Source organism: Gadus chalcogrammus, chromosome 16, assembly GCF_026213295.1.
Source record: "Gadus chalcogrammus isolate NIFS_2021 chromosome 16, NIFS_Gcha_1.0, whole genome shotgun sequence".
NCBI lineage: Eukaryota > Metazoa > Chordata > Actinopteri > Gadiformes > Gadidae > Gadus > Gadus chalcogrammus.
In genome coordinates, this window is record NC_079427.1 from 19,345,966 (window position 1) to 19,372,684 (window position 26,719).

The 26,719-nt window shown below is 40.2% G+C and overlaps 1 long non-coding RNA gene across 1 annotated transcript in view; it reads right to left on the bottom strand.

Annotated features, from left to right (window-relative positions):
* Positions 1–12,200: 12,200 nt before the first annotated feature.
* LOC130406088 (uncharacterized) overlaps positions 12,201–26,719 on the bottom strand; it is a 35,338-nt gene continuing 20,819 nt past the window's right edge. Inside the window, exon 3 of the long non-coding RNA XR_008904413.1 lies at positions 12,201–12,801. This is a non-coding gene — a long non-coding RNA (uncharacterized LOC130406088). The remainder of the gene's footprint in view (positions 12,802–26,719) is intronic.

Here is a 26,719-nt window from a genome sequence, read left to right on the forward strand (position 1 = left end):
AGTCGAAGTAGATTAACACAGTATCTGGTGTACTGTTAGAGCTGCATTAATCCAATCAGATGCAAGTGTAGAGTGTGAGGCTCAGTGCCTGGGTTACACTAAGTGCACCACAATGTACTTAGTGCGTCACTGGGGCCAGTCAGACAGGCATCAGGAAGCAGCTGGACAGTGTCCAGATCCATCCCCCACTGGGAGATAAAGGCTATGGTGAGGGCATCGGATAAGGGGACAGCAAAGCCTGTGGTTCTGCAGACCGAGGTCCACAGAACCGCCATCCAATCACGGCTTGTGTAACTATGTGTTCAGTCTGTATACTAAATGGCCTACAATGTATCAAGCATACCGTATGTCCTTGTGTCTGACATGCATCGCAATGCCCACGGAGTAAGTCTAGGGCTCTCAAAAGCTTGGATTGTTAGTATTTGTTCGTTCCTATAACCTCCTATAAGCATATCTTACAAAAGGTTAATGAAGGTTTAGAGAGAAGCAAACGGGGGCGATTTTAAGTTGAGAGTGTGTGTGTGTGTGTGTGTGTGTGTGTGTGTGTGTGTGTGTGTGTGTGTGTGTGTGTGTGTGTGTGTGTGTGTGTGTGTGTGTGTGTGTGTGTGTGTGTGTGTGTGTCTGCCAGGCTCCAGGAGCTCCACAGCCGCACTCCAGGGACACTGAAGCTCTGTCCCAGGGGAGATCCTCCTGTCCTGGGCTAACAGGACAGATGGACTGCCTCTGCTTCTGGAGAACAACACTGTGCACTGGGCAGAACTCACCCAGGAGACAGTAGTGTTACACCTTTATTAATTTCCCTGGTTAGACTAAATTACTCAGCCACAATTAAGACCCGACCACACGTGTAAACTCAGCGATTTAGACATGGTAAGACAGGGTCAGCCAAGGTGCTAAAACAATAGATTAGACTCAGCCTCCACTCCTGCCCTCGGTGGCGATTTAGGGTTGTAAACAGCAGACTGACAGTATGAGGGCCAGAGCACATCATACATCCACCCGATAGACTCATCAAGGATTCACGCACACACACACACACACACCCTTTTAACTTGTTGACCCTCCCCGAGCACTTTCACGCTGGTTTCACGCGGACAGTGTATTCTGTTTTCAGAATCCAATATCTATTGCCTCTTCACACATATATAGACAGACTAGTAAACAGTACTATTCCCTACCTCTGGCTTCCATTGTAATATTTAACAACATTGTATGCCACTGGTTACGTTTTGGCAAACAATGGCACCCTCAATGCAGCACTCAATCAGCATAATTAAACTCCATCCCGTCGTCAAGATCGAACAAAACATTTAATATAATTACGTTTATGTGACCCCTATGAAGCAAAACAGTTACATTAACAAATAATTTTCACTTGTGCGGTTATTTATTCGTACATAGGCAATGATGATGTATTGGAATTAGATGAGGCTGTGCTGTTAAGCAAATGAATGGTGTGTGGGCTAAGTGTTCTGCCAAGAGTCGGGGAGAGGCACCGAGCGGCTATCATAGTACTTCTATGGGGTTATGGTTATCATCAGTGAAGTGTTTGTGTGTGCCATTGTGGACGAGTCGAGTGCAATATCACTAATATTGCACTGCTAAAATACATTAGCATGTATGGTCCTCTGGTGAATAATGTGGAGGCTGTATGGCAAAGCGGTCAAATCAACTCTGAGCAGGTCTGTCTCTACGGTGCGATAAGTTCCAGCATAGCTTTACTCAGCATGGCAGATACAACAGCTCTCTCCCGCTATGATTATTTCTCACCAACCAAATGTGTGGTATGTAGAAATCTTGTGTGTGTGTGTGTGTGTGTGTGTGTGTGTGTGTGTGTGTGTGTGTGTGTGTGTGTGTGTGTGTGTGTGTGTGTGTGTGTGTGTGTGTGTGTGTGTGTACACAAAGTTGTGCTCCGAGGTTTGCAGATGGGTGGACTGCAAAAGGCTGATGCGAAAAGAGTTCTAAAATTCTGCTCAGTCTCAGCGACCATAGGCAGCCTCCACATCTGGAAGAGACGTTGTGTTGTCTATCCCTGAATGCCATATTGTCATATGCAATGCTTTAACCTCAGCTAAACCATCATCATTTCATCTCTACTCCTCTGCGTGCTTAAGCATTTTGCACATTCAGTGTCTGGTTAGTTTTCAGATTGAAACCTTCTAATTAATGTTTGGATCAAAAAAAGAAAACTTTGTTTTGCTTGTAGATCCAAATAAAATAATTTAAACCTGTGTGTGTGTAGCTCATTTCTTTGAGATAACTTTTACTTATTCTTTTAATATCTGGTTCTTAAGTGGGTTTTATTGGTTTTGTCATTTCATGCTGGGTTTTCAGTTGCTATTTTTATCCACATTCTTTCATATTTTTTTTTACTTATACCTTTACACCTGTTTTACTTTTATCCTCTCATTTGGTTTTATTTACTGTGTTCCATCTGCTCCTTTTTTTGCACCTTGTCTTGTTTATTTTATAGATTTTATTTCTGTAAAGCCCAACCTCGTAGCCTACTCTTCAAAATGTGCTGCGGAAATAATGTCTATTTTTACGATGATGAGAGGCCAAGACACAAATGAAAAACCTCATAAAAGATACCCAGATACGTTACACGGCCTATCAAGTCGAGAGGCTAGAAATACACACTGACTCTAGCTGCTACCACTTTGCTCTGGAGGAGTTAGTACACTAAAACCTAATTTATAGTCAGCGCCGGTGAGTCGCGCAAGCTGGCGTGAAACAGAAATGACGGAATCACTGCCCTCAAACATGGTTCGTACGGCAATTTATGAGGCACCGCAGGCACAACGCATGAACTGCGCGTCGACAGAAATGTCACCGCAAAACGGCGCCTAATAAAAGCCATGGCGGTGGCTGTTATGACTGTCCGCACACTTCACCAACGCCGCATCACTGCGACTATAAATTCTGCTGAGCTACTCCTGGCTTGGTAAGGGCTTAGCATGGAGGCTGAATGTAAACTATGTCAATGTGAGGGTTTAATAATCACATGCTCGTATTCTTTTGTTTAGATTTTACAGTTAATGCCACTAATTATCAAATGGGCACAGACTAATAATACCGGAAGGGTCAACCTTTTGAGTTCAACATTAATCCTGATTTAATGTGTTACGTATCCGTGTTGTGTTACGTGATGAGTTACGTGAGGAGGTAGGCGCTCTACCTGGTGGTTCACCAAGTAGAGCATTAAGGCTTGGTCCCTACGGCCGCGACATGGGTTCGATATCTGCCCTTTGTCATTGGCTGCATGTCCTCCACTCTCTCTCTCCCATAGCTTCCTATCAAACTCTAACTGTTTCTTCATGAATAAAATGGATAAAAATACAAAACACATATTCTAACATGATAGAAGCATATTATGCATTTTATGCAAATGCCGCTCGCCAGTAGGGGTGCCAGCGATTACATCTCGGTGGCTGCGGCACCCCCCCCCCCCCCCCGGCTCCCCCTTTGGGGCGCCACTGGCAGGCAGAGGAACAAAGGACAAGCATGGTCTTTTGAATGTTAATTTCTGTTAGTGTATATTTACCCTTTAATATTCAGTAAGTGATTGTACACACAGTAGGCCTAATTCCAAAGAGACTGGAGTCAACAGTAGTTACATTACATCCCATTAAGTCCCTGATGGGGGAGTCACTGTGGAGACCTCTCCGTCTCTCGGCCCTCTCACTTAGCATTCACCTTTTATCTCCCACTGCCTCTTGTTCCACACTTCACACTGATGCACTGGCTTCTATTACGGTTTCCCAATTAAACTCAGTGATGGGTTCACAACCTCATCCTCTCACTACACATGCCATTCTGTAAAATATAGTATTGGGGCGGCCGTAATGTTTTAGGTTATTATCCTAAAGGCTTGAGTTACTTTTCCACATTAATGAGGATTTAATATGAAGGATTTCAGTAATTAGGTGACACAGGCCATTTTTTATGAATATATGATGAACAGCTCATACATTGCATTCAGTAAGTAGTCAAACCCCTTGTCTTTTCCAGGAAGTGACAGGATGTAGTCAATGGAGACTTAGGGAGGATATTGGAATATCCTCAGAGCTGACAGCTCACTCTGGGGCTTGATGAACAACACCAATAAAACAAATGAAGACAAACAGCCACAGTGGGATGACCCATTGATTCCAAGTGGAATTTATGTTTGAAAATACAAACTCCTGCATTTGATGTTGTTCTACCGTCACAAATAATAGGTGGAAGTTTTACCTGACATTCTGGCAGATCAATACAGTACCCAGGCTCAGCATGTGGCGTGGGACAGGAACAAGCCCACCTGGTATTAATGTTAGTTATTTCATCAAGGAAACTGACCAGCATCATGTATCTCACTTCTCAGCAGCTATCAAACTAACTTGGGAGTAACCGTCCCATTTGTCTCCACGCGGAAATGATACATGTAGAAAGCCGGAGATTTGATCAATTTGAAGTTTTACGCCTCGCTACATTGGTGAATATCAATGTGCAATGAAGATTGTCTATTGCAATCACCTGAATCTCCATAACGAAGCATTCTCTAATAGACTCCTAGCCTTTGGAGAGAAGCCTTCGGAGAGACGTTTTAGATGTCCGTCAACACAAAGCCAGACGTTTTCTTGCGTTTTTTCCTTTTGTCCACATAACAACAGAGGGGGATAGAGGGGGACCTGAAAACTTAATTTTAAAACTGTCTTCCAGACTTGTTTAAAAAGGTAGCCTTTATGGCGCCATGTGGACAGGCTAAAAGGTCAATATTTCAAGACAATAACGACACGCAGTAGTAGAGAGCCGGTGTACAAAGGCTTGTGGTATTCTTTTACGTTTTTTAAAAACCTCCAGCGTCGTGTGGACGGAGCCTTATAGGGCCCCTATTTCACCACCACGCGCGAGTATGATTGACCACTACAAGCCATTTCACAATCTACCCTGCCCTGACATAGTGATTTCACAAGTCCATCTATATGTATGATGGCTAGATCAGTCTACGTGCACAGTGGACTGTACCAACTGGTAGGCTTATGGTTTAATTAGGGGGCCTTTGTACATCATACTGATCAGTGTCAAGCCGGCAAGAATTTAGGCAAGACAAGAGAAACATAAGGTAATGTTAAAATAGGGGTGGTTGAAAGGGGATTGAACGAAGCCTGAAGGTCGTTCACCTCCGGGCTATTATGGGATGGCTGCTCCACAGACCTTACTGGAGAACACAAATCAATTTGGACTTGGCCAGGTAATAGATGTCAAAAGTGTTTTCCTCAGGAAGAAACCGGTGTATTCAGCATGGCGTCCCCAGAGCTCTGATTGGCTGGATTGAGGTCCCTGCCTGACCACTGATTGTTCTTCAATGTGGCATGTGATGATGGATCGGTTGGCTTCAGGTGGCTGTGAAATAGAATCCTACATTGGGCAGACTTAATTAACTTCTGTGTTGTTTTCTAAAATAAAGCATAACTTTAGATCAGCATTTTAATTCATCCCTTGCGAATGCTTTCCATGAATCAAGTGCAAGGTAACATTTAATCTCAAGCAACACAGAATGAACGATAAATATGAAGCGGCATAATCAGGGAAATCTCAGTTTGATCTCCGATCAGAGAGCAGGTTTGGATATAGTCCATGTAAATTCCCAGAGGGCATCAGAGTGGGGAATTGAGGTTGCGTAATAAAAATTACACTCACACGGCAAATATCCAGACAAACACCACAAATCTCCGTACACACACACACACACACACAGTGTGAGTTTGTGACACAGAGAGTCTCAGACAGCAAGATAATTGCATCAATCATATTTGTAAATATATTTGACAATATTCATACAATGTGCACTATGGGACAATGCTTTCTCATGCGCTGGTGTCACTGTATAGATGTAGCCCCTGGCCTTGAGGTCTGTTGTTCTGTCTCCAATGTACAAATGTATGCAGCAGGGCCTGACAGAGAATCCATGTTGTTTAACATAGGCCGATAAGGATTTAAAGTGCAGCGTGACAAATAGAACACAACATCTGAAATACCTGAACGATTCTGTATCCAGGATTGTACATTTAATGGAGGGATGCAAACAGAATACTGTATGTATCACAATATGTTACACAACCAACATGGACTACACAAACAAACCGCTGAGGAATGTATTTAGATATAGGTCTCAGAAGTGAAAAAAACGGTTGTCACTGTACCTCAATGAGAACCTTGTGACTACTCGGAAGAACTTTTTTCAAACCTGGCTCAGCCCAAAGGAACAAGACGAATAAGTTAGGGATCCAGCAGCTGCTCTCATTCCCAAAGTGACTGCCAAGCGTTAAACTCATACCGCTTAGAAGTCATCAGCATTAGAACTCCAAAGATAAAATAGTGATAATTAACAAATATATACATATTATTTGAATATTTAACTTTATGTTTGGAAATCTGCAACAATTACATATGTACGGTTTGCAACAGGGTTTGAGGACTACAGCCTGATCGGTGCCCTGTAAAATGTTTTCAAAGGCAGGAGAAATGTCTTCCAATATAAGATGGCATTTGATCATCATTTATCACATTAATAACATCTCCCAGAATTAGAAGTGAAAATCAATGTCACTTTCAATAACGTCGGGGGAAATCAGTGGCAGGGAAAATATGTTAATAAATGAGACGCTGGTGCTTCCAACCATCAATCTTAATCATGGACCCAACGCATTGACTACATTGTGGCGAGGGAGAGTTCAAGTTTGGAAAGAATCATGTTTGGGTGGTTGGATGGATGTGAACCCATGGTGGCGGGTTCAAGGTAAAGCTAGGGTAGGAGCAAGTGTTAAATTAGCTTACAGGTACAGTATTTCTAATGTACCCAGTAAATTAGAAAATAGTTGTCCTGAAGCCTTGCCAAACGTGGCACTGGACTGTAACTTGGAAACCTTATCTTGGCGACAGAGGTCTCAGGGTTGAACGAAGGGCGGAGCAAAGACGCTCAACAGATGTTTCTGTGAGAGTTTCTCATCGTCAACTGACAAAAGGATATTCTTCACAGTTCAGGTCTCAAAGTATGTTAAACTATTATCGTCATAATAAGTGCACATTCAAGAACAAAATCCACTTAATTTATTTTCAATTTAAATTATGATACACAGAGGCATTTGCAGAGATACAAAAAATGTTATTCACCACACTCTGAAGAATTGAATTGTACTCATCCAGATTCACTGTGGTGGCTAATTTGCAAAGATTTAAATGGATCAGACACATTTTCTTTGATATAAATGCTGTACCTTGATAATCCAGGTGATGTAGCAGGCAGGCAGGTAGGTGGGGAAGTAAATTAAGCAGGTATGCCTGGCGCTAGAGAGGCAAGGCAACAGGTTGCAGGTGATAGAGGTCCAGGCCAACAACGCAGTTTCATTCCAATAATAAATCCAGAATGTAATTTAACAAGTTCAAAGTTAAATAAACTAACGTAATAAAGCTGCATGGTTAATTTAATCAAACTAAAGTGGTGTAAAGAGTTAAGCGATAAAGAACTCCAACAAATTCAAATTCCTGTTTCAAATAGACAAACATAGGCACATGTGCTTAAACCCAATGTGCTTTCAAAATAAGAGACTCTTAATTTCCTGCAGCTTTTTCAAAATAAAGATTATTTTAGTAAACACAGAAGATTAGTATATGTCAATATGCCTGTTGTAAATAGAAATCAAATATGGAACATACAGTCTCACGGTATTGTATTTTCTGTCTCTCTCTCTCTCTCTCTCCATCATATTTGAAGGCATTTACCCTTCAGGCAAGAAGTAGTTCTCTATCAGAGAAAGCAACTTGACTTGACTTGAAATAATGAAATACCAAAGTTTAAAAGTTAAATCACCTTAACCTAGAGGAATTGTATATTTGTGCTTGATGCACCAGAAATAATTGCATTTCAAAATGATACAATTAAAATGAGCTAGATGGAGTTTGAGTTAAATAGTAAATCACTCTTATTCTGGGGAACACTGATTGCCATGCTAAAGAACAAATCAGCAGAAGGATAATTAATTTGTGCTGCTGTTCAAATAAGTCCATTCTACTGCAAGACATGGTTCAATGTCGAGGCTGTCGGAGAGAATGCATAAAAACATATTATTTAAACATTCTCCTTTTATCTAACTCTTTGTCCAACAATCAGTGTCTTTGCAGGAAGAGACTTTTAGTTGGATGACACGCCTCGATCCAAAACCGATGTCAGGCCTGTCAACAACACTGACATGGTCCAATCACATGCAACCCCTCACTCAGGAGTTGCATATGATGGCTGCTAAATGTATGATTTGAGAGCTAAAACTTGAATGTAATTGTAAGAAATGCCATAACCATCCTCAAACTACTACAGATTTATTGAAGGCCTATGATAGGCCGTTCCTGGCTCATTCATGACAAATCAGGGCCTCTCATTCATGATGGTTTGGTGAATCCATCTTGCCTTTCAATCACAGGAGTGTAAAATGCAACTCTTCTAAATGGTTGGTTCACTACTTCCATGGGCGGGTTAGCATATTAATGGATGGGTCTTTCTTATCTGTCCTTTTCTGCTCCCTGTCCTTTTCTTACCTAAAGCAGCTTTCACTAAGTTGGCCAGAATAAAGGGATTGTGAGCTGAAGACAGGCAACGCACCTCTATCGATACAGTATAGCAGCATCTATGTTCGGGTAAAAAGCCATGCCCCATCTAACACCCTCACAGATAGTCTGTGTGGTCATTATAATTTAAATCCCGGTTCTCATATTGGTCACATTTCAGCTCCCATTAGAGGGGTGCTTATGAAAACCATGAGCCATGGAGAGAGGGAGTCCGTCAGGCACAACAGCATTACATGCTGCAGTGGCTCTAGAAGAGGCTCTGGGCCCAGAGCTATTGTTCACTGTGTACTGTGAATCCCTTTGCTACTGTCCCTGATACATACTGCTGGGTCTGGCTTTCTTGTTCGATGGATAAACACAAACTAACGGGAAACTAAGAGGGATGGCTAACTAAGCTTTGTGTCGTCCGATGTTTGAGTCTCTCCATTGTGATTGACAGAAACAGGCTGAAACATTATCCCCATGTCCACGTCTCCAAACCTTAATTCAAAACATCCATTGTGTTTGTGTTTGGGTGTGTGTGTTTGAGTGTGTGTGAGTGTGAGTGTGAGTGCTATATGATTGACACAAACACAAAAACAGACTATTCTAGTCTATGGATACCAATTATCAGAAGGCTCAATGGGCCTTCTGATAATTGGACGTTTAAATTACCATGATTTATCCACATACAATAATTAGCTCCTAAGTTCACACTGGATAAAAGTGTCTGCTAAATGCCCTAAGCCTGAACGAGAAAAGGATTTCAGAAGGTTTGGTTGTTCAATGTATACATGTTCCAATATCCACACAGCAGTGGCAAGAAGCAGCTATATTTCTATCCTCTATCTAAAATGCTTCTTTTGCAGATGCACTAGAGCTAAAGAAAAGTCCTCCAGGGTTTAAAAAGGGGTGCATGTGCGTTCCAGCAGGACCCAACCCAGGAGTTAACCTTCCTCGTACATATGAATGTGTATGATAATTAAGACTGAAATGCAGATCGATGTAGACTGCTAATACTTTGACCTGTCGAATAAAAATATGGATGAGGAAATTTCTCCTGACATGAGTAAGTGAAACCAGATGTACTTTGTAACCGAAAGACGGATAAAGCTGACTCGTTTCTCGTTTTGACGAATGCGAGGGGAAAACAATCATACTGTGCAATCGAACTATGAGAGAAACAATCTATGAGAAGAAGTGTCTGTGACAGAGCTATTACACGCCACACACCTGCCCAAGTGTATGTAAATAAAGCCAATCTCCGACATCCAGCCGTGAGTTCTCATTCATCATGACAATGGGAATTACCATAGAAATTGGAGTCCTCTTATCAAGCCCTATTTAAAGTGCCTGTGGCCACATAGAAAAAGGAGATACTGTGACTGTACTAAAATATATCTGCTGCTCCCCTGAGGATTGACCATTCCAAACAGTTCCAGTTTTAATCCGTTTCATGGTGTGCTACTTCAGCACTGCTGCTCTTAATGATTCTGGTTATTTGGCACATGCATATGTTTTTCATAACCATTAAAAGCTTTGTAACGTTAATTGAAATATAAGAGGAATATAATCGTAGAAGAGGATTCTGGTACTCATTGAAGTTTGGCTATGGTAAAGAAGGCCATGGTACTTAGTCTTTTTTTTTTTTTTCTATTTTTATTACTGGATTATTTTGTATGTCACTCAATAATCAAAACTAGTCTACAAAATAGTATGTCTGAACAGTATTTAATAAAAACCAGCAGAAACATAATAGACTACAATTTATTTTATTATTACCATTTAAGTTGGTTTTACAGCAAATAATGCAAGGGTTGACTTCCTTTTTCTGTTTTTATAAACAAGGGAAAAGTGCATATCAAAAGAACTAGGGAGTAGCAGGGAAGTAGCTCCATGTCAGTCAATAGAAAAGGGATGTGTCACTCACTGAATACATTTCTAACATTGAACAGATATGATTGGGGATGCCAGCTGTCATTGACAGTGCTTCCTCCTGTTCTTTGTCCAACAAACTAAAAGGCAGCTACTTGACTACATCCTGCTCATGTGCTTTCAAACACAATGTCCCCCCTGCAACCATGGCAACCTACAAGTTTCTTCTTCCACCCAAGCCCATAACCGTGGATATGGGCTTTCTTCCTATTGGTAGTGTTTACCTAGATTAGTATGCTACAGTTGTTCGCCTAGCATCCTTCCTTGGATTAATTCAAGACTTTGTGTAGTAGTGTGCGCCTGTACATCTTATTCACTTTCCATTACTCATTTATTAAGGAATTAATAAGCTTAATCAATTCAACTAATTATTTATAGGATCCTATGATTTGTTGAGGTTGAATGACAAAGTAGGGCAAATCAATGTAGAGTTTAATGTTTCATCATCATGATGATTTCACAAATTAAATGAAGGGGTATTGTTGCACAGACCGTAAAGGTTATATTTCAAGTATACAAATATATGATTCTTTATTTTATATTACGTTTAATTTAGTTAATCTTAACTCTATAAAAAGCTTGTTTAATACCAATGTCAAAGCCATGACATTTGTATTGCATGCTAGAAATCTAGAAACAAAGACACTTTCTGAGGTCACAGAATGAACCGTTTCTCCCCATTTGATGAGGCAGGCAACAAGTGAAAGATCATTGAAAAAAGTTGTTATAATCATGGAAAAATAATGTTAAGAGCCAAGCTTTGTGCTGAGGCTGTAGATAGATGATGTGTTCAAAGTGTAATAGGAACTTCGTCTGTGATTGAGAGTGTCTGTTCGACACCATCACCTGGGGCATATTGGGAGGTATTTTATCCGAGCTAATATAGAGTAAGAAATAAAAACAATAATAAAACAAAAAATAACACCCAATAAATCTGCTTAAGGAAAATAAGGAAATTGTTACACTGAGATTACTTGAGATTGCAATGGGTTTCATGGAGCATCATTTTCATTTGGGCCTCAACCATCATAAGTGTGTCCTGATTTCACAAAGAATCCCTTAACCATTTTCATTTGTCTAAATATCATTCAAGTGAACATGTCGAGAAAGAAATATAGAGTACTGTTTATGTCGAGTAATGTTGTCAACAAAATATGTTGTCAACATACTGACCAATAAACATTTATTTGTAGATACACCTCGTTCATTTTGCCAGGTGTTCTTGGTAATGGATATTTAAGTAAAGCCAGGAGAGATGGTTACAAGAATGGGTTTGCACTTTAATGCACCCCTCGATAAGCCATAATTACTTAATTGAAAGTATTTTATGGATTTCTGTTTTTCTGTCCATTACTCTGAACCACCTCCGCACTGCCCTGTGAGGAGCAACTGGCCTCTTCCCGATAACTTTATTCCCGTTATAGCTACGGCACAGCCACCCTGGCTTAACAATAGTTATTCTTATCCGTCGTATCACATCTGATGCAACTTGAACCCATCTATTCAACAAGGGCAAGTCTTGTGTCTCACACACTGATGGCATTAATAACCTTTACTAAATCTCCCATCTAAGAATCAGACTTCACGCTTTAACATGATGACATAGTGTGAAATGATTTTACAAAGGATATGGGTTGAAAAGGATCAACATTGATTCAGATCTCTGGGGAACAGAGGCAAGGTGTGTGTGAGAGTGTGAGTGTGTGTGAGAGAGAGTTAGCCGAACAATGTCGCTGGAGGGTTTAATGAGGATGAGTTGTTTGGGTAGAAGAATCCAGCAGATTTATTCCTAAAGACATGTCAGTAAATCAATCACCCCGGATAACAGCATGTTAGCCTCAAGGCTGCTAGCAACAACACAACCCCAGCATGGTAGACGGGCCAGATTTATATATGGAATACAAAGGAAATGACCTGGACTTTACCTTTAGACATGCAAATCAACTCAACAAAATAAATACATTCACATAAATGAGACAAATTAACAAAATAAAGAACCAAACTTATTCTCATGGCAAAGAGGATCGATAAACAAGACAGAATGCATTATAATTTGTCTCATAGCATAGTTGTCTAGGTGACATTTTTCTGTATGGCTACATCCTAAGCCATTCAGAGTGATTTTTACATTCCATAATCAATATCTGCCAAAGTCATATTTAACTAAGGCATTTTTGACGCTTAATAGAAGATGAACTTTAAGATATGACTTATGCAATTATGCTGTGAGGCTAACGATATTCTAAACTGCCCCTGCCCCAGGGGAATGCTTTGCCCGAACACCTTGGGAGAGGGAAACAAGACAGTAAGTAAGTGTGTGTGTGTGTGTGTGTTCGATCAATACTGTGATGAAGAAAATGGTGATTTACAAATAACAAAGAATAGAGAAACCGCCTTATCACCCATACCTCAGGACACAAAGGCCTCACATAGGCCTATGAAACATCAAGAACTGATTCAGGATTACTGATTGTATAAGGTATTTTTAATTTATCCGTATCGCTTCACCATTGCTGAATCACTGGTTTCCATTGACATAATACAACAGCTGGTAGACTCAGATAATCAACATTTCTCATCAGTCTATTGCAATATTTAAATCACCTTTAAAGCCTTCTCCTATATATATATATATATAAGATGTCTTTACTGCAATACTAATAAGTCCAACAACTTTATTGGCATGGGTACAGGAGTCGATAACCAATTTAGATGGATATCTTTACAGACATACAGATATAACTTTATTAAAATACAGTCATTGGAGTCCAAGTAGGATAACGAAAGAGAGGTAGAGACCGGTAGACAGAAGGTGAGTAGTTGTAAGAGGAAGTGCTCTATCTCTTTCATCTCAGCAGTGTATCACAGTGTATCACAGTAGGATGCTCAATCACAAAACAGAAGGGTAAAGAGAGAACGCCACTGTTCCCTCCTAAATACCAGGGAGTCAATATCAACAGGGTTTTACAGAAGCCCTAAGAATACCACATCTATCTTCAGTTTGGGCTGCTCAGTAAATCTAAATGTTGTCACATACAAGTTGTTAAGCTAGCATGTGTGTGCAAAGTCCTGAACTCAACCTGATCTTCAAAGAATTGCCCTGTACAAACATGATTTATTTGTTACTTTTGCTTCTTATTGCCGATTTCCAGTGAAAAACTGACGGTTGGCAAGTTATGTGATAAAACACATTCATAACAAATGTATTTGCTTTTTGTAGATTCAGCAATCCCCAAACGCTGGAGAAAATTGCTTAGTCGATTGTGGATTGAAAATATGTTAAACATGGCGTTTTCAGCCCTTTCTATTGATAGCTTCATGGGTCATTAAATGCCAGTGCTGCCTAGAGAAAATGAACTGAGAATCTCACAACATAATGTTTGTAGTCATGGATTGAGAACTACTAAAATTGGGCTATAGACTACATATAGCATGTTCACCAAATAGTACTCATTTGTTTGGTATACTCTAATTGGCCATTTACCTTATTTATGATAATATTGGCATGCATTTTCACACAAGTTGTTAAGAATGAATGCAACGTTGTAGAATATTAATATTTATGGGCAGATTATCTTAATTTGCCAGATGAATACTATCCCTTGAATTACTAGAGAAACTCACGACTCCCTATACTGGTAGAGGAAATCAGGCAGTGACACTGTTAATTAATATAATGTTTTTATGTATATATACAGACATAAACACACACACACACACACACACACACACACACACACACACACACACACACACACACACACACACACACACACACACACACACACACACACACACGTACTGCAAACCAACACAGGACACGACTAGTGTGAGGAAACCTTAGCGGTGAAAAGTGAAGCTATAGGCCTTTTACCAAAGTTGCAGTCACACCCCTAAAACCATTCAGTTAAACAAAACCGGAACTGCATTAATACCACTTACTACACATTTACAAATGGAGGTCACTTTGTTCCGTTGTTCGGGTCGACAAACCTTTCTGTTAGCATTAAGTGCAGCAATGAAAAGCGGAAAAAAGGCCACAATCATCCTGAACTCTGGCACACAGTGCAGGAGTCACTCCAGAGGGCTCCAGTGGGTTGACACTCAGCAACGGACCTCTAAACTGAGGTCAGGCCTGGCAGCAAGCCTGACGGCGACATGGACCAATCACGTCTCACCACCCTCACTCACGGACACGGAACAATTCAAGCAATATGGTTCAGTAGACAGATAATTCGCTTTGTTTTTTTGGTGTAGAAACACTCATAGTATATTGCTACTTCCACAGTCATGGCTGATGCTGAGATAAAGAGAGGAAATAAGCAGAAACGTATGTGAATGCTAATTTGCAAGAATGGTTTATTATTAAATATCTTCTTTTTTTTTTTTTCTGAAAGACAGATACAAGCCTTGGTGTTTATATGGCCTACTCCAGCTGGAGAGAGTATTTTCACATTGCATGCCACGTTTTCCGACTGTGTAATTATTATACAGCCCGATCACAGTTAATGACTGCGTACGTTTAAATTACCATGATTTATCCACATACAATAATTAGCTCCCTGTACAGCGACATTTATACAACCTGCCCCTCATCACCATGCAACCTGCTTGTGGAAACCCTGGAATTACCAGCACAATGAAACATAAAACAATACTCCGACATGAATATTGACGTATTTCCTCTGTTGGTGTGACTAAATATTTGATGCGTTTGCAAGTTTGAAGGCCTAATTTCCCTCTTGTGTTATTAAAATGTAAAACATGTAAGCCTAATCCAGAGTCCCAAAGGCGACATGGAGCAAATCATGGAAATAGTACAAACTGTAATGATATAAACACTTCTTGAGATACTGATGCCTGGAGATATTTGGAGACGACTGGAAAAAATAAAATATTATTACAGCACTCGTGAAAAGGTTTAATTTCAAACTAATAAGAAAAAAGGATTAAATGTAATTCAGCATTAACATTGGATCAACATTTTACTTATTACTTTTGTTAATTTATTTAAAACGATAATTTCGTCCTTAATAGAACTGTAAAAAGACCCTGAGGTAGAAAGTGTAGGGGAGTTGATTGTTCTCTGAAAGAAATCTCTCTGGCTGCTCTTCAATACATCACTTGCACCGAGTTAACCCCTCTCGTATCCGCAGATGATCAGCAGAGTGTGTTTGAGTTAGTGCAGAGAGACGGGGGATGTGGAACAGCACCATGGTGCATGATAATTCAAACTGAAACATAGCTGTGTTACTCTGGCTCGTCAAATAGAATAGTCACATAGAATGCTTGTTTACATGATAAATATCGGGGAAAACATCAACCAATTTGTTTCCTTGAACTGTAAGTCACAGGCCCCAGAGAACATCTGAGGGTTATGACGGTGGCCCGGCTTGCTGTGGAACCTGACTGTTTCATGTAGCAGTCTCATTCATCAATTTATTTTAGAATAACACCACATGATGTCCTCAAACTCCCCCGAGATGCAGCAGAACCAACACCACCAGGTGGTTTTGTTTGTGTTCCTTCACACATGTCTCTGTAATGCTGTAGTCCCCCCCCCCCCCTCCCAATAGCCATTAGAGGACCAATTGATTTCCTACTTAACTAAATACATCGTGACAATTGGTAGGTACAGCTGATTTAAACACGGGGCCTGAAACGGACGGTTTTAGTATCAGTGGTTTTTCACTGGTTTTGGGTCAGTTGTAGTGAACAGGGACTATTGTACGACTGGAACTACACATTAAAGGTCAAATTAGTGAGCAAGAATGACTGGATAGACTGGTTTAATGAACAACATAATAACAAAATTGAACCAAAATCCGACCTTTATCAAAGCAGAAAGACATCGGGAGAATAGCTTATCAATTCACAATCACAATTTGCACCAATGTAAAGTGTATGCACTCAATATTGAGAGAACAATTAAAGCTTCAAGTGGCATGCTGGTCGTTAGAAATGTTTTAATTGCCTGAAGAGACAGTGGGCCATTTGGGGACCTCATTGACCAGCTGGACGGCTCGCTCCAGCTAGAAACCAACCACTATTCAGCATTGACTTCAATGATTTATACTGTATAACTTAAACGGTTTAGCCTGCATCTGCATAATTCACATCTGAAATACCACGAAAAGAGTCTATAGAAAATGGCTGCTTCACCAGAACTTGGAAGCAAATCTCACTGAATGCTTCAAGGACAAAGTCTGCAGCCATCTGAGAAATAGAAAGACACGTAATCTTAGATCTTCAAAAAGGCCTGCGTTTACTGTTCTGGCCAACTACTTTCACAGCCATAGATGTTTCCCCACATTAGCAATCATAAGATATTTCAATTTCCTTTGAAAAGAAATAAGCACTCTTCATAAACAACATAGTCTAATCCACAGTGTTTTTTCCTATCAGTGCCTCCCAATACTCTTTTTTCAGACAGATAAATTAGGTAGTTATTCTTGGGGTGTTTTGGGGCTGTCATCTTTACATAAGACATAATGTGAACTGGCCTTTGGAAAATAACCACAATAAGCTTCTTCAATGTCAACCCCTGTGGTTGCTACATGAAGGTATGGTTATATTTTGGATATGCACTCACACCTTCATCATTACTGCTATATTCGCCACTTCCCACAGAATTAATGAAACATAAAAGTTTATTCTTTCTAGATATTCTCGATACATTGTCGGAACTAAATTCACTATTTAAAAAATGTGTTAATGGGTTATAAGAGAAAATGTTAAACATTTGGCAGCCAAAATCAGAGCTTCTGACATACCATAATAATAACCATGTCTACATAACTTCCAGGAAGAGAATCAACTAAGTACAATAATAATGTGATGATCAAAAAAAGCCTAATTCCTCGCTGACTTTCAGTAGCTCTCTACTGAAACTAGTAGCGCTCTAGTAACACCTCTAAATCATACCATCCCCTTGAAGAGGAAAAGCGTGACTTTAAAAATGTTTGATTCCTACAAAAACAAAATGGCCTCTTTGTGTATCTCTCCCCCAGAGAGACGGCAACCTGACCATTGAACCCTGCTAGAAAAATGCGTGATGCTGATCACTCAATCTAGACTCTATAACCATGGTGCTGCAGCTGCCGCCATGGCCATGCAGATTATTCACAAACACACGAGACAAGTGCTCGACTGACAACCAACACTACCTCTGCTCCATTACCTACAGTATACACTTCAAGCGTAAACACTCGAGACACTCAAGTGCTAAATTATGACTCAGTCCATTTACAGCACGCTGCATCATATTACGGTTGGACACATAATTGAAATATTACTTTCTGGACTAATGTTTATTGCAATGAAAGTCAATCATGTCATGCAGACGCAAAACACACCCACGCACACCCATAGTTAATAATAACAATGATGTCCTGTCAGATGAGGGGCAGAGGGCGGAGTGGATAGAGAGACAGTTCATTTCACTCGTGCTGAAACTCATGATTTACAAGGGCCTATTAAGGCCACAGAGACAGCGCCCTGAGCAGGAAGCCCTACATCACTATACCGTCTCTTGTCTGCGTCATCTGCCTTTATCGATCAGAGCAGGTTTTAGGTTTCATCCGAATCCAGACAGGGCTGCTTAACCCTGACCTCCTAAACCGGTCCTGAGGGAACGGATAGGGTGCATGATGTAATCTTGTTCTCACTAAGGAAATGGCCAGTGCATACCGATGCATCCAAGTGTCATGGCAGATCCAATGTACCCTTTTAGCCACATCTTAAGGTTACAATACGTCTGTGTGTGTGTGTAAAAGTAAAAATGAAGTTAAAAGAACAACATAATGACGATAGACAGCACTGATAGTGGTACCAAAATAATAAGAGACAATTATTAAAAAATAAATAAGCATAGGAGATCAAAAATGAACTGCAAATACAAGTGCACCAAGGTGCTGCCCTAAGAGAAAAAAAAATAATTACTTAAGAGATTCAAAAGTGGTCACTGAGCTGGCCTTGATTCCTACAAGGCCATCTCCAGAGTCAGAAGAGTAAAACTATAACTTACTCATGCTGACTAATGACCAAAGCAAATATGGAAGTCAATTGCATTTGAGGTAAGGTATAAGGCAGTGTGTCTGGAGACGTTGTTAAAATCATGTTGGCTTATTTTCTCCTTGATAGGCTTATAAAATAACTGGTGTTAGTGAATTAAGCAATTTGTCATGAGAGGCCTTCATTTACAGAGATTTTAGAACAGCTAGTGGGGGTTAATAGGCCTGACACAAGCCTAAAACACCCCTAGCTACTTTTAGAAAACTGTTACTACTATACCTAATACGATCTCATAAACACAAAGCAACATAAAATATGATCATTAAGAGCCCAGTTCAGATCAAAGATTCGCCTTGCAACGAGACGGTTTTAGAACGTCGCAGGGGCGGTGGTAAGGAGTCGCAAGGAGTTGCAAGGAGTCGTCAGAGATTGAACATGTCAAATCGCAAGGTCCAGTTCGCGGCGATTTAGCTATTTCTCTTCAGCCAATCACAGCACAGAACAACTTGTACGTCACGGCCTTGCTGGAGTTAAGACCATAAATTGGTCGCGTTTCCAAAAATTAAGACGCCTTTACATCCAGTTATTCAAAACCTAATGTTGTGTTTCCCTCCACTGCTTGAAAATAGCCCAAAAAACTGTTTTGCACTCATTCTATAATTTCGGTCGCCTGAGGTGGTGTTCTTGTCCCCTTACTGGATTGTCTCTGTAAGCAAAGCAGCGACTTCGGAAATCAATGTGACGCAAGTCACATTGACGCCTTTAACTTGATGTAAATGCATCTTATTTTGGGAACGCGACCAATTCATGGTCTTAACTCTACATGGATAGTAGGGTCACAAGTTGATCTGGCTGCCTTTCTTGTTTTCTGGAGGAATTTATGATGTACGGCGGAGAATTTCTCTGTGGGTCTACAGTACAACGGACTGGAATCCGACCTTATTATTTTTATTATTTAAAAACTGCCACCATTTCACTCTCACTAACATAATTAGGCCTGTTTATAATGAAGTTATCCATCTCCAAGTAGTAGTTGAGCCGATGGTAAACAAAGACAGATCAAACTGAAATTCAACTAACGGAAAATGCAATGTATCCAACAACGGGTAATCTAAACTAACTGTAAGCTCCACCTATTTACTCCAATGCAGATGTAGTGGAGAATGACAAAACACACTAACTCTAGCCTACTCTCAAGCAAAATAAAAATAAAAATAATCGCAAACCTAACTAATCGCAAATCGAACCTACGCAAATGATGCTCAGCTGTGGCTGCCAGAGCGTTCACAGTCGCTAGGGAAACCACCTACCGTCGCCACCCGTTGCAGCCAGTGTGAACTGCCCAGTTTTAGAACGTTGCAGCCCGTCTCGTCGCAAGGAGTCGCAAGGAGTTGCAAGGCGAATCTTTGGTCTGAACTGGGCTTAAGGAAACACAATCTTCAATCAGCCGCCAAGTAATATAGTTCAAGACAACAAAATAGTTGCCAAGCAACACAGACTAGCATAATTTGAGATTTGTGGCGCAATAATACCAAAAATGAAATTTCATGCAGTCACATGTAGGGGTGTAACGGTACACTGAAGTCACGGTTCGGTTCATACCTCGGTTCGGTACGAGTTCGGTACAATGAAGGGAAAAGAAAAAACAAAAATGCAGAAGGCAATTCTATTTATTGTCTCAGGTTGTACCACCTAGTGTAATACAGTCTCTCCCCTGAGTTAGCTGCAACAGCCTCAACTGTGTAATCTAGATGTAAACAGTAAACAATAAGTATAACCTCCAGAATCCATCCGTAACTTGTAAACAAAATTAGATGATCAGTTATAAAACTGAAAATTCAGCATGTATTATTTATGAAACTGCAAAGTGCACAGAGTTTGCGCATTTTCCACCGGAGGGTGCGGGTATAGGTTCGGGGCGGCTTGGTGGAGTATTGCAGGTGTGGTTCGGCGCCAGCTCGTGTTTCCACCTCCGACAGTACCCTTATGGCGCATTTCCACTTGAGGGTGTGGGTCGGGTCGGTTCGGTGCGGCTTGGTGGAGTATTGAAGGTGCGGTTCGGCGCAGCTGCTGCTATCCATTTGGATGCACAAAGTGGTAAAGTCGCAAATCTCCCAGCTTTCTTGCCGCATTTCACTGAGGCACGCCCCCTTTTGGTCGTAGCATCTCGTCGCTTTCAAAGTAAAGCGAGCAGAGCTGTACAACTCGCAAAGAAGATGGCTGCGCACATAGTTAATAGGGGTTGAGATGTATTTTCTTTGTATTTGTACCACGTTGGTGGTTTTAATGTCGTTTTTATATCCTCTTACACACTATATTTCATTGCTGCTTTAATCCGGTCACCAATATATGCATTGCACGGTCTTGCTTTGCGTGCAATTCAATGTAAAGTTTTGTTTTCAAGCTGGTTTGCTAAAGAGGCTATGTTGCTAATGATGAATAGCCTGCTGCTACTACTCCCCCTCGTGGCTCGACAGAAACACAAATGGCAAACTGGAAGGCTGTTTGATTTATGCAATGGTGAAAAATTAAAGCAAAATGAATGAAAAACATTCAGACACATTCGGTATTCGGTTTCGGCCTTCGGCCAACTGTTTCAGTATATTCGGTTTCGGCCAAGAATTTTCATTTCGGTGCATCCCTAATTGAAACACGGGACGATTGAAACAGCGATTTTCTCGAAAAAGTCTTTCACATCAAATTTTGTCACCAAGTTCAGCAAGCAAGACTGACCAACCCCGGGAAATTTTGTGTAATGACAACATACCGTTCCAATGTTACCCCCGCAAACCTGTTTTTGATGAGGCAAGTACAATTTTTTTTTGTAATAAACAGTTGTGTAATTTGTTTCATGGCATAATATTATAACAATACAACAGATGAATTAGTACTTAAACCTGTCCTAAAGTGTGGCAAAAAAGGTAAAAAAGGTTTAAGTGCCATTAGTCGCTGTCGGGACGATTGAAACACTTGTTTCAAAAGGCCCGCACGTCACCAGTTTGTTTAAAATAAATATCAGGATATTCAACTATGTATCCCTAAACATGACTTGGGACAGGGAAATAAGTAAATTAAACCAAAATGTAGTGGTCCAACTGGTATAAAATAAGAAAGGTGAGTTTTAATCGAAATGTGCATCTTGACAATTACGCGCAAAAATATATTTCAACCTATTTATATTATGCGGAATTATGTGAAATTTTAGCAATGACGAGTACACTAGTATGTTGTCTGGTATGTTGCATAGAAACAAGAGTAAGGTCAATGGTTTCTTTTTAAAATATGCCGTTACATTCTTCCCGCATGTGTGTTTCAAACGTCCCGACTAGTAAATTGACATTTGAAACAAATGTCAATTTACGTTCAAAGTTAAAAACAGCTTGATTATCCAACATATGTAATAAATTACACTTGTAACTAAGAGAACACACATGTGAGTTGTTGATCACATGTTAAAATTATTTGTATACGTAACGTCATCTTTGAAAAGACGATTAACTGAAAAGTGTTTTAATCGACCTGGCTCTCCCCTACTCTCTGAGACTAAAAGATACCAGAGAAAAATAAATAGCAGTTTGTTTGGTGGCTCCTTTTTATAGGCAGATCAAGTGTTGTAAGCAGTTACAACATTTTTTTTTTTTTTAACCAATTCTGGATGTTTAGCCACCCTGCAGAGTCCACAAAAGATCAAGCTACCATTTTTTCTCAAACAAGAGAACAAAGCAAATTTTGGGTTACTTCCAATATTCTGAAAAAAGCCCAAAAGGTATCTGGTTATTCTGCAAACAAAAGGAAAGGCAGGAAATACAGAAGGTGTCAGCTCGAGATCAGCACCGGTAAACGGAGTCCACGGCAGGGTCAATCTGCAATCATCCCAGCTTTTATCTTGCCTCCTCAGCCCCATGACCAAAATAAACCAAGGAAGTCTATTAGTAGACCTCAAACTGTCACATTACTGTCTGCCCTGGGGCTAGAATGGGGCCTTTAAGGAAAACGAATAAAGAGGCCTACCTATACACTGCCTTCCAAACCACGGCTCCCTCTGGGACATACCAGTGTGTCTTTAGCCAACTGTGACACCAGTTGGTTTATCTCGCGGCAATCCAGATATTCACGTGCGTTTGGCGGTTTATAGAAACACAGCGAGAGCTCGAGATCCGGATGGTGTCACAAGGCTACAGTCGGTGTCCATTTCCGTCATTAATGAAATTTGACCTTCTCGATCTGAAAAGTGTTGTTTCATGAATGGGATGCTCCACGACAAACGTTTCTCTATCACGACGAATCTGGAAAGTTGAAGGAAGAGCAGCCCCTCTGGAAGTGATGGATGAAAGCACTGTTGGAGAATAACTATTTCTGATGAGTAGGCAGTGTTGGGAACGTTACTTTACTTTTTTAAAAAGTAATTAGTTATAGTTACTCACTACTTGTTTCAAAAAGTAAGTTAATAACGGAATTACTCTATAATAAAAGTAACTAGTTACCTGGGAAAGTAACTATTTGCGCTACTGTAAAAAAAAAAAGTTGCTATATGTCAAAGAATTTGGATTTTGGATTTGGATTTTTTTTAAATGGTTGAACTGTCCATTCAATGCCCCGATATACTTCCAACTGAATTTTAATTTAAACAGTAATTAGTTAGATCACCTCGTTACTGAAAAAATAACGGTGGTACCTAACGCCTTTCTTTTATACAGAGTTATTACAAACACTGTGAGTAGGCTACAGAGCAAGCCCTACATTGTGGCACAACCTCAACCAATCTAAATTTCACGTGTGAGTGGTTAGGATATTTTCTTGGCTAAACACTGCCATCTCCAGGATGTCAAAAATGTAAACTAGAAATAAGATGGATGTGTGAACTGTAAATACTTTGATTATCAAGAAGATGTATTATGAGGATGATGATGATGATTTTCATCAAACCATCCATTGTTGTATAGTATATTTATCCTATAGATCCTTAAATACTACTGTGCTTGTAGTAGGTCTAGGATACTATTTGGGAGACAGCTTTGGGTTGATTAATGGTTTCAACTATAAAACCATATTTCTCAGGGACCAATTATTTCACCTGTGTGGATTAGAATATAAATACGCACATTAATGTCCACGCACACGCACAGGCAAACCCACACTCAAACAGACACACAACCTCATGCATGCATACAAGCATTCACAATGAGGAAATGGTAAGGTGGAAAACTTGTTCAGTCTTGCATTGATAACTTGATACATTTTCATTAGCGGGATGCAATTTATTGTAATTTATCAGGGTTTGGCTTTCCAACCTTTTGTATTTACAGAAATGTTGATGGCTTGAACTTCAACATCAATTTACAAAATGGATGACCTTCTCACCGTCCTCAAACCAAATGACAAACAGTGTGGTCTCCCCTCTGCTATGGAAGGGTGAAACAGCGTTGTGTCCAGGACAGTCTCAGAGGCTCTGCCGCCTTCCTACTGGGCTGCTAATGACTCTTGGAGCTCCAGTTTCCCCTGCTGTTGCTCCATGTCCTGAATACAGCCGGCTTTGTCTATTTCTAGTGACGCCGCCCCAACGGCTTCCATCACACACACCCAGGTTGATTACCTGAGACTCTGCCGAGGCCTTTTGATTAATTACTATTTTCTACTTGTCATGCCTTAATTGTGTGCTCTGCTCCCCCTAACAGGAGCTTTCAGTCAACCAACCCATGGACAGACTTCTGTATTTCCTTCTGAGGACAAAAACAATAGCTGACAGAATACCTACAAAAAACTGTATTAAGAAATCTTTGTTGTGTTGTGTCTTTGTGAATGTTAACAAAGAGAACCGTAATATGTATTCATAAGGCTAAAGTTGATAGGTAGGCAGTTATGATATTGATACCAGAACGTTGTCAAAGCTGCTTGGCGTGGTGTTCATCTAAACTGTTTTATGAAGATTAAAACTAAAGTTTCTTTTTGAGGTTGTCTTGGATGCACTTTTCCTTCATGTATCGTTTAAAATATTTGACAAATAACCTTTGGGGGGAGAGAGAAAGAAATAGCTAGAGGAGCTGACATTAAAAGAAAAATAGTGTCTTCTTTCAGCTCTGGCCTTGCTGACAGCTTTGTGAAGGTAGATGTGGATATTAATGGCCGTGTGGGTGTTATATAGAAGAGTGCTGAACTAAACCGCTACTCCAAATTTCACACGTCACTATAAGCATTTCACACACACATAAAGATATGCACGTGTGGGCATAAGCACGTACACACCGACAGACACACAACCTACACACAATTCACACACTCACTACACATGGACATACAATTCACATGTATGTGCTTTACCTGTGTGTCCAGATGCATGGTTGGAGTTCCAAGATGGAGCAAAAATCCAACAAAGAAAGAGAAAGAGACATTTAGCATTCAGACATAGAGAGAAAATAGTTTTTGGTTAACGTTTAAATAAAATATGTACAAGCACAATAGAGAAGAAACCTCTGTGTGACTGTTTGAGGAGATTTATCTATTTTCTCTAGCCCAAAGTTTTATAACATGTAAACACTTTTTAAACCATGGTTAGTGAAACAATCACCAGCAGACAGGGAAGAACTGAAGCATGCTTTCCCTATCCCTTAAAAAGCCTTTTCCATCTGGGGGTTTGAGTGTGGCAGAGGGGCGTTAATGTGGACTGAATGGTGCGCAAAGGCACTTCACAACCAGCTCTGATGGCCAATCAGGATTCCCACACTTGTTGTGTAACAACTACTTCACCTTGGACCACCAAAGGAAACGCTGCACCATCCAAGCTTCCATTTAAACCACATACTGTTCATTTCCGTTGATGTTGTTTGCTGCGCAACAGATGGTAAAAGAACAGCTATAGGCAGCCCTGCTTGAAATCAATCGAATGGTACATCACAACGACACTTCACGCATTTATTTTGGGCATGGATTTGAGGACAAGCAAACCATTTGTTAATTGTCTGTAATATTCAGAGACATGCATATTCATCCGGGATGGTTGGATTGGAAACATCGGAATCTCCTAAGAAGTATCGGTAATAGAATTAGTTATCGACCCATTCGATTGTTAATCTCAGGGAGGCTCAGTGCAGCGGTAAAGTAGATCTTACACCATCTTGTGAATTATTAAGCAGACTTTAATAATGCAGGCAAAGTGGTTATATCATGGGAATGTTGAAATTTGTCTTTCTTCTGTCAAACGAAGGTGATCAATTGTTGGATATTGTGTGGAATGAGAGTATTAGAAAATGAACGAGTCACCAAGGGATAAATAAATCAAGAGAATATTGAGGCCTGGAAATCATCTTTTTGAATGACATCAAGTCATTAATTCTTATAGAAGCTCACCTATTCAAAAACCAGTAAAAAGAAGCTCTAGCTATTAATCTGTTTCTAATCCACTTTGTGACTAAATTGACCATCATTAATTAACTCTAGTTCCTTTCATTTTGAGGGCTGGTTATTGCGGTGTGATAACTTTGCAGTACGGTTTGAATTATCTCCTATCTCAACACATTGCACCGAGTCCTGCCAACGTTAAAGGTTCCAAACAGTCTGCAGAGAGAGCCGACGCTGCTCCAGTGATGGGTCTATACTGTCCACCAAATGGTCTACCCAGAGGTAATTGTCTAGAGGACTTGCACTATCTGGAGAGAAACAGAAAAACACTCCCACCGTACCAAATTCGTCCTTTGTCCAAAGTATTTATCAATCACAACAATGAGCCCTCAAGTGAGTCACTCACATCACTTAAAAAAATTGCTAGCCTTCGGTTTGTTTGTCCATAGTAAGCTTTACCCTACATAAATATGCATTAACATAAAAGTGCATAAAAGTGCGTCAACACGTTCATGTTCACACATAAACGTGCTATAAAATGACTAGCAATGGGACAGTGGGACAGTAAACCCTGTTCAGAAATTGATTTGTAGAGAAATGAACATGTAATTACACCTGGAAAGGAAATTACGTTGGAAATTAGTTAATTGTGAATACGTCACTATTTTAAGTGTCCCTTCTTTGATTGAAAGCATTAAACATCAAATAACATTTGATAAAACAAACTAGTTCTACTGGGAAGGTAATGAAGCTCTGCTTGAACACATTGAGGCAAATATATCATCCTTAAATGAATTATACCTCGGCTCGTATGTGCATGAAAAGCATATATTGCCAAGAGAAATGGAATTAT